The sequence below is a fragment of the Typopeltis vanoorti genome, chromosome 18 (assembly GCF_054136105.1).
Source record: "Typopeltis vanoorti isolate ZY-2024b chromosome 18, IOZ_Tvanoo_1.0, whole genome shotgun sequence".
Lineage (NCBI taxonomy): Eukaryota > Metazoa > Arthropoda > Arachnida > Uropygi > Thelyphonidae > Typopeltis > Typopeltis vanoorti.
The window spans coordinates 87,436,822-87,449,718 of record NC_143566.1 but is presented as its reverse complement, the minus strand read 5'-3'; the positions used below and the strand labels follow the sequence as shown (position 1 = coordinate 87,449,718).

Sequence of the window (12,897 nt, the reverse complement as noted above, 5' to 3'; positions counted from 1 at the left end):
ATATATATATATATATTTCACACACACTTTTTTAAACAATGTATTTTGCTTTTTTCAGAGGATTTTTATAAATGTTCCAGGGACTTTTTTCAGTGTACCTACTAGGATGCCGAATTAAATTTTGATATGTTTGGGGGGGGGGGGGGGGGGGGGGACGTTAAAAATTTTAAAAAATGTTAATCATCATCAAATCCTGCCATGTACCCTCAATGGGTGTACAGGATATGATAGTACTACATGAAAAAAATTACATCATTACTAACTTCCTATCTACAATTTTCCTCCAAATCAGTCTGTTACTTGTCAAGACTCCAACAATATCAGATCTTATATTTCTATCGTCTAAGGCACTTTGTACCATATCAATCCACCTATATCTTGGTCTTCCTCTGGGTCATTTTGCTGCCAACCTGGCAGAGAACACTTGTTTTGCTAATTTTTCCTCGCCCATTCTGTTTAAGTGACCATACCACCTGAGATTAGCTCTGCTAATGCATTCCTGGATGCTGACAATGTCAAGTTCTTTCCTAATAACTCTCATATCTGCGGTCTCTAGTCTTTGGTCAAGTGTTTTACTTCTGACCCAGCTCTCAGATCCATAAGTTAAAACTGGTTTGAACACTGTCTTGTATACAGCTAATTTAGTGTTCCGACTAATTTCTCTCTTATTCCATATGAATTTATTCAACTGACTTCCCACCATACCAGCTTTGCTGATTCTGTTGTCTATTTCTATATTTAATTTACCATCTTCAGTAAAAATCGTGCCTAAGTAGCTGAAATGTTTTACTTGTTCCACAGGTTCTCCATTCACAATACAGTTGACATTTTCAATGATTCTGCCTATTTTCATTGTCTTTGTCTTTTTATTGCTGACCTTCATACCATATCTATTACAACAGCTATTCAATTTAGTCAGAGAATCTTGCAGACTTGTAGCAGATTTATTTAAAAGTATAACATCATCTGCATAAAGCAAAGAGCTGACATTAACATCTCCAATTTTGATATCATGTTTAATACCACTTTCCTTCATAATGTGATCCATATAGATAATGAATAACAGAGGGGATAATGTACATCCTTGTCTCACACTAGATTTAACATTAAACCATCTTCCTGTACTCCCTTCAATTCTAACTGCTGACTTACAACTCAAAGACTAGGTATTGCTTGATATAATGCCCCATTGACACCATATAACTGCAGCGTATTGAATAGATTCTCTCTTGGCACCTTGTCATATGCCTTTTCCAAATCGACAAAACTTAAATACAGATCTTTGTTATATTCCCATGCTTTCTCGACTATTTGTCGTAAAGTGAAGCTCTGATCCTGACAGCCTCTGTTTGGCCTGAATCCAGCTTGTTTTTCACCAAGCGTTTCTTCCAAAATTTTTCTCAACCGTTTCTCAAGTATACTTGCATAGATCTTGCCAGGAACACTCAGTAGGGAAATACCTCTGTAATTCTCACATTCAGTTTTATTTCCCTTTTTATATATGGGTACTATGAGAGCTCTACTCCAATCATCGGGAATTCGTCCCTCTGTCCAGACTTTCTGAAACTATGCAGTGCAGCCACTGTAAGACTCTTATACCACCATACTTCACCATTTCTGGTCGAATATCATCTACTCCTGCTGCCTTTCCACATTTCAACCCTTTGATGGCTTTTTTCTACTTCAAGTATGGATATGTATTCCTGATTGCATGCCTGGTCAGTATTTTTTACCACTGTGCTGTCATCACTGCTTGTTTCATTTAGCAGTTTTTCAAATTACTCCATACCTCAATGATATCTTTTTCTCCTGTTTTCATGTCACCTTTATCATCTCTAACTCCTTTTACAGCACTCTAACTCCTTTTACAGCACTCTTTCCTCCATTCCTAAGCTTCTTCAACAAGCTCCAGAATATTTTGCCACCTTCTTGATATTTATTTTCTATATTCTTGCCAAAGTCCTCCCATGACTTTTGTTTAGCTGGTTTTACACAGTGTTTAGCATTCTTGCATTTGTCTCTATATGCTCTAAGAGCACAAGCTGACTTATTTGACAGGAATTTTTGATGTGCTTTCTTCTCTTTTTCTTCACTGCCTCTTTAACTTCCTGTGTCCACCAGGGAGTTCTGATTTTTTTTATCCTTGCAGACAACTTCACCACATGCCTCTCTGGCAGAATCAATCAATGTTTTCTTCGGAGTTTTCCACTGAATCTCCAAGGTTTGATTCCTATTCTCAAACTCTTTCATTTTTTCTTCAATAATCTTTGTGTATTTTAGTCTACAGTTCACATCTGAGAGCTGCTCAATTTTTATTCACTTTAAAACTTTCTTACATGTTATTCTTTTCAATATGAAATTCAATTTTATCCTGCTCAAGACTAAATAGTGATCACTTCCGATTTCAAATCCTCTGTACACTCTGGTGTTCTGCACCAGGGAGAAAACATCACTATCAACAATAACATAGTCAATCAGACTTTTCTTATTCCTAGCCTCTTCTCTCCATGTGAATTTGTGCACATTTTTATATTGGAACATGGTATTAGTAATAACCAGTCCATGTCCTGAGCAGAAATCTAACAGGTATTTGCCATTATTATTAGCTTTGCTCTTTTCTCCAAATTTTCCCAAAAAAAAATTGTATGTCTGACAATCATTTCCTACTCTGCTATTTAGATCCCCAACAAGGACCAACTTTTCCTTTTTCATTGTGTCAGTTGCTTTTTCTAAAGCCTCAAAAAATTCCTCCACTTCTACCTTAGTAGAACCTTCTGTGGGATAGGCACAAATAAGTCTCATTGTCCAGTTCCCCATTCTCATATTTGCCCACATTACTCTACTTGAGACTGCCTGCCATTCAAGAAGATTAGCCTCGTATTTTGTGTTGAATACTATGGCTACTCCTTCTTTTCCTTGATTGTCATTGCCTGAATATAACATTTTGTATTTATTGCTCAGAAAGATCTCACCAGGTTTTGTCTTTTTTGTTTCAGTCACCCCTATTATATCGATCTGGTACTTATCTAATTCCTCAGCTAGCTCCATTTCTTTGCCATTCAGGCTTCTTATGTTGAAAGTACCGATCTTTAATTCTGGTGATGTTGAGTTGTGGTGTGCTTTCAGGTTTGTTCCAGTAGTTGACTTTTCGCTGTTTTTTTCTGGCTCCCTGGCGAAAATCCCAAATTGCCAGCCCATCCTCGTTCGTTCAGTATCCAGGTAGATTCCCAACAGGGTGCACCACGAGAAGGTGACGATTAGACATTAGGTCAGAAGCCCTGGTCGGTTCTCTGCATTCCTTTAAAGGCTGTGTGGAGGTCCCTTCTCAGTTATCCAAGCATTATTCAGATGATTCTCAGCAAAATTCACTTTTGCTTCAGATTTTCATGTGAGTGCGTTTTTGATCTGCTGTAAGCAAGCAACGCATCCGTTTTGCGCGAAGCTTTTTCATATGCAAAATATATCCTACACATTCTTTTGAAATACCTATAGTCTCAGCAATTTCACGCACTTTGACTCGCTGGTCATCCAATACGATATCGCACACTTCAGTGATTTTTGGTGTTGTTACACTTTTTGCACGTCCTTCATGTGGATCATCTTCAAGGCTGGTACGTCCACGTTTAAACTCTGCAGCCCAGTTCTTAATTGTCGAAAATGAAGGAGAAGGGTGCCCATAAACTTTTATGAATTTCGAATGAATTTCTTTTGCCGTTAAATCTTCTTTCAAAAAAAAATTTTATAACCACACGATACTCAATTTTATCCATTTCAATGGATACAGACAATACTTTTGCTTCAGTCAGCTGTATAAAACAAACTACTTGATAGAATGACTTGCAATTTCACATGGATGGTTATGGCAGATGTATCAACTTAGAAAAAAAAAAAAAAACTCTTCCATATTGTTGCCATCTAAGGTCGAGGCTTAGAACTTTTCAGACTACCTTGTATATGAGCATTGCTAAGCTCTTGTGGTATGATTACTTAAAGAGGATGAGCATGACTTGCAAAGCAATTGTTTGATGCCAAGATGGCAGAATAAAGACTCAGAGGAAGACCAAGATATAGGTACATTGATGCAATTTCACCTGGCTTAGAAGATCAAAATATATAAGATGTGACAATATTGGAGTCTTAGTTAACAGACTAATTTGGAGGATATCGTTAGTAAGAAGTTAATAATGTAAAATTTCATGTATTATTGTATCCTGTTATTATTATTAATCTGCTAGGAATCATTCTAGAATGTATTACATGTTCTATTAGTAAAATATTTTGTATATGAACCAAGACTCACTTGAGTAATCAAAAATTGGGCAAATATCAGAATGGGGGTACTGGACAATGAGACTTATTTGTGCCTATGGTCCCACAGAAGGTTCTACTAAGGTAGAAGTGGAGGAATTTTTTGAGGCTTTAGAGAAAGCAACTGACACAATGAAAAAGGAAAAGTTGATCTTTGTTGGGGATCTAAATAGCAGAGTAGGAAATGATTGTCAGACATGCAAAAATATTTTTGGAAAATTTGGAGAAAAGAGCAAAGCTAATAATAATGGCAAATACATGGACTAGTTATTACTAACACAATGATCCAACATGAAAATGTGCACAAAATTCACATGGAGAATAGAGGCAAGGAATAAGAAAAGTCTCATTGACTATGTTATTGTTGATAGTGATATTTTCTTGCTGGTCCAGGACACCAGAGTATACAGAGGATTTGAAATTGGAAGTGATCACCATTTAGTCTTGAGCAGGATAAAATTGAATTTCATATTGAAAAGAAGAACATGTAAGAATGTTTTAAAGCGAATAAAAGTTGAGCAGCTCTCAGATGTGAACTGTAGACTAAAATACACAAACATCATTCAAGAAAAAATTAAAGAGTTTGAGAACATGAACCAAAAGTTACAGTCGTAGTGAAAGAAAAGAAGAAAACATATCAAAGGTTCCTGGCAAACAAGTCAGCTTGTGCTCTTAGAGTACAGAGACAAATGGAAGAAAGCTAAACACTGTGTAAAACTAGCTAAACAAATGTCATGGGAAGACTCTGGTAAGAACATAGAAAATAAATATCAAGAAGGTGGCAAGATATTCTGAAGGTTGTTGAAGAAGCTCAGAAATGGAGGAAAGCGTGCTGTAAAAGGAATTATAAATGATAAAGGTGAAAATAAAGGAATGATAAAGGTGACATGAAAATGGGAGAAATAGATATCCTTGAAGTATGGGGTAATTACTTCAAAAAATTGCTAAATGAAATAAGCAGTGATGACAGCACAGTGGTAAAAAAAAAAATACTCAACAGGCATTCGGTCAGGAATACATATCCTTACTTGAAGTAGAAAAAGCCATCAAAAGCCTGAAATGTGGAAAGGCAGCAGGAGTAGATGATATTCGACCAGAAATGCTGAAGTATGGAGGTATAAAAGTCTTACCGTGGCTGCTGCATAGTTCAGAAAGCCTGGACGAATTCCAGATGATTGGATCAGAGCTCTCATAGTACCCATATATATAAAGGGAAATAAAACTGAATGTGAGAATTACAGAGGTAGTTCCCTACTAAGTGTTCCTCGTAAAATATATGCAAGTATAGAAAGTTTTTTACCTTGGGTATAATATATGTTAAAGATACCAAGCTATTTTAAACCTCGTTTTACTCCATTTCCCAAGTAAGCAAACAGACAAGTCAAGTTTGCACCTGCACGTAGTGTGAGTCTAACTGACATGCAAGGTAGTGCAAGTCTAGGCAACTCGTGGTAAAAATGGAATAAGCTCTGATCACTATTCTTAATATTTACCCTTAATGCAAAGCCCATCTCCTTGAGGAAATGTATGATGCTATGCATTAAAGTCATTAAAATACTTATAAGCTTTGTATTACTTAACCTTGGTATATCTAAGCCTGGCTCCCACTGATGAGACCTCAATAAAGGTCGAAACTGGTCTGGGTAGTGGCCCCTTGCCTTTAATGCATAGCATCATGCATCTCCTCAAGGAGATGGGCTTTGCATTAAGGGTAACTATTAAGAATAGTGATCGGAGCTTATTCCACTTTTACCATGAGTTGTCTAGACTTGCACTACCTTGTGGGTCAGTTAGACTCACACTATGTGTAGGAACAAACTTGACTTATTTGTCTGTTTCCTTACTTGGGTAATGGAGTAAAACCAGGGTTAAAATAGCTTGATATCTTTAACATATATGCAAAGTATACTTGAGAAATGGTTGAGAAGGATGGTGGAAGAGAAGCTTGGTGAAGAACTAGCAGGATTCAGGACAAATAGAGGCTTTCAGGATCGGATTTTCACTTTACTACAAATAGTTGAGAAATCATGGGAATATAACAAAGATCTGTATTTAAGTTTTATAGATCTGGAAAAAGCATATGACAAGGTGCCAAGAGAGAAGCTATTCAAAATGCTACAGCTGTATGGTGTGAGTGGGGCATTATATCAAGCAATATGTAGTCTTTATTTGAGTTGTAAGTCAGCAGTTAGAATTGAAGTACAGGAAGGTGGTTTAACATTAAATCTGGTGTCAGACAGGGATGTACATTATCCCATCTGTTATTCATTATCTATATGAATCACATTATGAAGTAGTATTAAACTTGATATCAAAATTGGAGATGTTAATGACAGCTCTTTGCTTTATGCGGATGATGTTATACTTCTAAATAAACCTGCTGCAAGTCTGCAAGATTCCCTGATTAAATTGAATAACTGTTGTAATAGATATGGTATGAAGGGCAACAATAACAAGACAATGAAAATAGGCAGAAACATTGAAAATATCAACTGCATTGTGAATGGAGAACCTATAGAACGAGTAAAACATTTTGGCTACTTAGGCCGGATATTTAGTCATCATCATCATCATGCGTATCAAGGATTTCCTAGCATGGCCTGTTCCGGCCTTAGAAGTCATTGTTTAAGAGGACGTCCTGGTTTTTTTTTTTTTTTTTCCCTAATGGCTTGTACTTTAAGGCTTGTTTTGGTAATCTTTCTGTTTTCATTCTTTGAAAGTGTTCCATCCATATATGTTTATATTTTTTAATTTTTTTCTATTACTGGTTCTTGGTTTAATTATTTCATAATATCTTCGTTTCTTTTGTGTTCAAATAGGGTATACTTTGCAGTTTTTCTCATAAACTTCATTTCTGCTGTTGTTAACTTTATGTTTGTCTTTTTGTTTTATTGTCCAGATTTCGCTTCCATACATTAAGACTGGTAGGGGTAATGTATTGTATACTTTTAGCCTGGTTTGTTTTTGAACTAGGTTTGGTTTAAATATAGAGTTAATTAGACTTGTTATTTTTAAATATTTTGCAATTTTTACGTTTATATCTTTTTCATTTTCATATGTGATCATACATCCTAGGTAGTTAAATGAATCCACTTTCTAAGATCTTGTTATCTATTACTATTTTAGTTCTTGCTGGATCTTGTCCTTTAAAGGCCATGGTTTTTGATTTTTCTGTTGATGTTATCATACCGGGGTGCTTAAGGGTCAATGCTGTATAACTGAGAGGAGACCTCCACATAGCCTTTAAAGGAATGCGGAGAACCGACCAGGGCTTCTGACCTAATGTCCAGTCCTCACCTTATCGCGGTGCACCCTGTTGGGTATCTACTTGGATACTGAACGAACGAGAATGGGCTGGCAATTCGGGATTTAGATGACCAAATTGTATTCTTATTGGTTAAACCAAAATAAAAATGATGGTACAACATGACAAAATTTCATGCCGGCTGGGGCGTCGCCCGGTTAAACAAGGCCCCCGTTGTTTTCGCCAGGGAACCAGGGTGAACAGCGAAAAGTCAGCTACTGGAACAAATCTGAAAACAAACCCCAACTCAACATCACCAGAGTTAAAGATCGGTACTATCAACATAAGAAGCCTGAATGGCAAATAAATGGAACTAGCTGAGGAATTAGATAAGTACCAGATCAACATAATAGGGGTGACTGAAACAAAAAAGACCAAAACGGGTGAGATCTTTCTGAGCAATAAATACAAAATGTTATATTCAGGCAATGACAATCAAGGAAAAGTAGGAGTAGCCATAGTATTCAACAGAAAATACAAGGCTAATCTTCTTGAATGGCAGTCAGTCTCAAGTAGAGTGATGTGGGCAAATATGAGAATGGGGAACTGGACAATGAGACTTATTTGTGCCTATGGTCCCACAGAAGGTTCTACTAAGGTAGAAGTGGAGGAATTTTTTGAGGCTTTAGAAAAAGCAACTGACACAATGAAAAAGGAAAAGTTGGTCCTTGTTGGGGATCTAAATAGCAGAGTAGGAAATGATTGTGAGACATACAAAAATATTTTGAGAAAATTTGGAGAAAAGAGCAAAGCTAATAATCATGGCAAATATCTGTTGGATTTCTGCTCAGGACATGGACTGGTTATTATTAACACCATGTTCCAACATAAAAATGTGCATAAATTCACATGGAGAGAAGAGGCTAGGAATAAGAAAAGTCTGATTGACTATGTTATTGTTGATAGTGATGTTTTCTCCCTGGTGCAGGACCAGAGTGTACAGAGGATTTGAAATTGGAAGTGATCACTATTTAGTCTTGAGCAGGATAAAATTGAATTTCATATTGAAAAGAATAACATGTAAGAAAGTTTTAAAGCAAATAAAAGTTGAGCAGCTCTCAGACATGAACTGTAGACTAAAATACACAAAGATTATTGAAGAAAAAATGAAAGAGTTCGAGAACAGCAACCAAACCTTGGAGATGCAGTGGCAAACTCTGAAGTAAACATTGATTGATTCTGCCAGAGAGGCATGTGGTGAGGTTGTCTGCAAGGATAAAAAATTGAGAACTCCCTGGTGAACACAGGAAGTTAAAGAGGCAGTGAAGGAAAAGAAGAAAGCATATCAAACGTTCCTGTCAAATAAGTCACCTTGTGCTCTTAGAGAATATAGAGACAAATGCAAGAATGCTAAACACTGTGTAAAACTAGCTAAACAAAAGTCATGGGAGGACTTTGGCAAGAATATAGAAAATAAATATCAAGAAGGTGGTAAGATATTCTGGAGGTTGTTGAAGAAGCTTAAAAATGGAGGAAAGAGTGCTGTAAAAGGAGTTAGAGATGATAAAGGTGACATGAAAATAGGTGAAAAAGATATCCTTGAAGTATGGAGTAATTACTTTGAAAAACTGCTAAATGAAACAAGCAGTGATGACAGCACAGTGGTAAAAAAACACTGACCAGGCATGCAGGCAGGAATACATATCCATATTTGAAGTAGAAAAAGCCATTAAAGGCTTGAAATGTGGAAAGTTAGCTGGAGTAGATGATATTCGACCAGAAATGCTGAAGTATGATGGTATGAGAGTCTTATGACTGCACTGCATAGTCCAGAAAGCCTGGACAGAGGGAAGAATTCCCGATGATTGGAGTAGAGCTCTCATAGTACCCATATATAAAAAGGGAAATAAAACTGAATGTGAGAATTACAGAGGTATTTCCCTACTGAGTGTTCCTGACAAGATCTATGCAAGTATACTTGAGAAACAGTTGAGAAGAATTGTAGAAGAAAAGCTTGGCGAAGAACAAGCTGGATTCAGGCCAAACAGAGGCTGTCAGGATCAGATTTTCACTTTACGACAAATAGTCGAGAAAGCATGGGAATATAACAAAGATCTGTATTTAAGTTTTGTTGATTTGGAAAAGGCATATGACAAGGTGCCAAGAGAGAAGCCATTCAATACACTGCAGTTATATGGTGTCAATGCAGCATTATATCGAGCTATACTTAGTCTTTATTTGAGTTTTAAGTCAGCAGTTAGAATTGAAGGGAGTACAGGAAGATGGTTTAATGTTAAATCTGGTGTGAGACAAGGATGAACATTATCCCCTCTGTTATTCATTATCTATATGGATCACATTATGAAGGAAAGTGGTATTAGGCATGATATCAAAATTGGAGATGTTAATGTCAGCTCTTTGCTTTATGCGGATGATGTTATACTTCTAAATAAATCTGCTACAAGACTGCAAGATTCTCTGACTAAATTGAGTAACTGTTGTAAAAGATATGGTATGAAGGTCAGCAATAAAAAGACAGAGACAATAAAAATAGGCAGAATCATTGAAAATGTTAACTGTGTTGTGAATGGAGAACCTGTGGAACAAGTAAAACATTTCAGCTACTTAGGCACGATTTTTACTGAAGATGGTAAATTAAATATAGAAATAGACAACAGAATCAGCAAAGCTGGTATGGTGGGAAGTCCATTGAATAAATTCATATGGAATAAGAGAGAAATTAGTCGGAACACTAAATTAGCTGTATACAAGACAGTGTTCAAACCAGTTTTAACTTATGGATCTGAGAGCTGGGTCAGAAGTAAAAGACTTGACCAAAGACTAGAGACCGCAGATATGAGAGTCCTGAGAAAGATTAGAGGTGTGAACAGATGGCATCAATGTCAATATCATATTAAAAACGAGGATATTAGGAAAGAACTTGATATTGTCAGCATCCAGGAATGCGTTAGCAGAGCCAATCTCAGGTGGTATGGTCACTTAAACAGAATGGGCGAGGAAAGATTAGCAAAACAAGTGTTCTCTGCCAGGTTGGCAGCAAAATGACCCAGAGGAAGACCAAGATATAGGTGGATTGATACGGTAAAAAGTGCCTTAGACGATAGAAATATAAGATCTGATAATGTTGGAGTCTTGACAAGTAACAGACTGATTTGGAGGAAAATTGTAGATAGGAAGTTAGTAATGATGTAGTTTTTTTCATGTAGTACTATCATATTCTGTACACCCCTTGAGGGTACATGGCAGGAATTTGATGATGATGTTGATATTATCATACCATAATCTTTGGCTATCTCATTTAGATCTAAAATAGCTTTCTCTGTATGTTATCTTCAGAATTTGTAATTATTATTTGGTCGCCGGCAAAGAGGAGAGTGTTTAAGTTAACTTTAGGATAAAGTTTAATTCCTTGATGTAACCTTTTATTCCATTTTATTATTATTTCATTTAAGTAGATATTAAAAAGAGTTGCTGAGAGGGGACATCCCTGTCGGACCCCTTGGTTTATCTCTCTCATATATGATAGCTCGTGATTTAATCTTATTTGTATTTGATTATTTTCATATATACTTGTGATAGCTTTTAGGATTTTATTTGGTATTTGTCTTTCTTTTAATATGTTAAATAATATGTTTCTTTTAACTTTGTCAAATACTTTTTCAAAGTCAATTTTTAGTGATGATGGTAAATTAAATATGGAAATAGACAATAGAATCAACAAAGCTGGTATGGTGGGAAGTCAACTGAATAAATTTATATGGAATAAGAGAGAAATTAGTCGGAACACTAAATTAGCTGTATACAAGACAGTATTCAAGCCAATTTTAACTTATGGACCTGAGAGCTGGGTCAGAAGTAAAACACTTGACCAAAGACTAGAGACTGCAGATATGAGAGTCCTGAGAAAGATTAATGGCATCAATGGTTATATCATATTAAAAAGTGAGGATCAGCATCCAGGAATGTGTTAGTAGAGCTAATCTCAGGTCACTTAAACAGAATGGGAGAGGAAAGATTTGCAAAACAAGTGTTCTCTGTCAGGTTGGCAGGAAAAAGATCCAGATGAAGACCATGATATAGGTGGATTGATACAGTAAAATGTGCCTTAGAAGATAGAAATATAAGATCTGATAATGTTGGAGTCTTGACAGGTAACAAATTGATTTGGAGGAAAATTGTAGATAGAAAGTTAGTAATGATGTAAATTTTTCATGTAATACTATCGTATCCTGTATTTCTTTGAGGGTATATGTCAGGAATTTGATGATGATTATTATTATTCTTGATTTTAGGTAAAAATCATTTACTTTATATGGAATTGCCTTGCTGTTTATTTTTTGACTACATTAGGAAAAAAAATTAATGTGAATTTGAAACAGTAGTCTTGAAAGGTGTTTGTTATTACCTAGAGGAGATATGACATGTTTAGTATAGTGGTCATATAAGAAAATATGTTATTGAGCTTTTATTTTATTTGTAAATAATTTTTCTTTAAATTAATTACCTAAAAGGTTTTATGTTTATCCTTTCCAGAACCAGATATGCAATTAGGATTATGGTGAAAATTCTCTTTTCTGTTATAGAAATAATTAATAAAAAATAACAACATATTTATTGGTAATAAAATTTGGGTGCGTTTCTTTCAGTAATTGCACAAATAAATATGTTCTGAGCTTCAACTGTCAACTATATCGCTGTAAAATCCAGTCAGCTGCATTTCTTTCGGAGATGCAGCTGACTGGATTTCATCAATAATATTCTGCACATCGTTAATGCTGCAGATTTTGAGATTAAAATCAATATCTGATTATCCAATTCTTCCATATACTAGTAGTTGTTTGTTAGTATTTAAGCTTAGATGCCAGGTGAAGCTCATATCCATATTTAACGGAATAAAAACTGCACAGTGAAAGCTTTTTTTTTTTTTTTTTTTTCGCCAGAGGTCAGGTCAATAATTGTTGTAACAGTTGGTCAGTAACTTTAACCAACCATGTAGATTGTAGTGTAGCTTGTTTTCTGTATATAGTATATATGCTCCAGAAGATGACCTTGATATAAAGGTCGAAAGTGGGTCTTAGTTTATATTAAACTAAAGTTTTACTCAAACACAGTAGTTGTCTCCATAATTTTCCAAAATGTATATGCACAGTGAAAGAAATAAACACCAGTTTAATGGTTAGAATATTTCAGCTTCATTACACAGAGGCATCATCTGAAATACAATATAAGAATTGTAATAATGGATATAAACCACACAAGGAATAAGTAGAAATGTTAGGTTGGAAACCTTAAATCCTAAGAGTGGCACATTCTGTAGTACTTGT

At 35.6% G+C, this 12,897-nt stretch overlaps 1 protein-coding gene across 1 annotated transcript in view; it reads left to right on the top strand.

Annotated features, from left to right (window-relative positions):
• The window catches only part of csul (protein arginine N-methyltransferase 5), a 176,954-nt gene that overhangs the window by 129,711 nt on the left and 34,346 nt on the right, over positions 1–12,897 (top strand). The gene's annotated exons all lie outside the window — the stretch shown is intronic.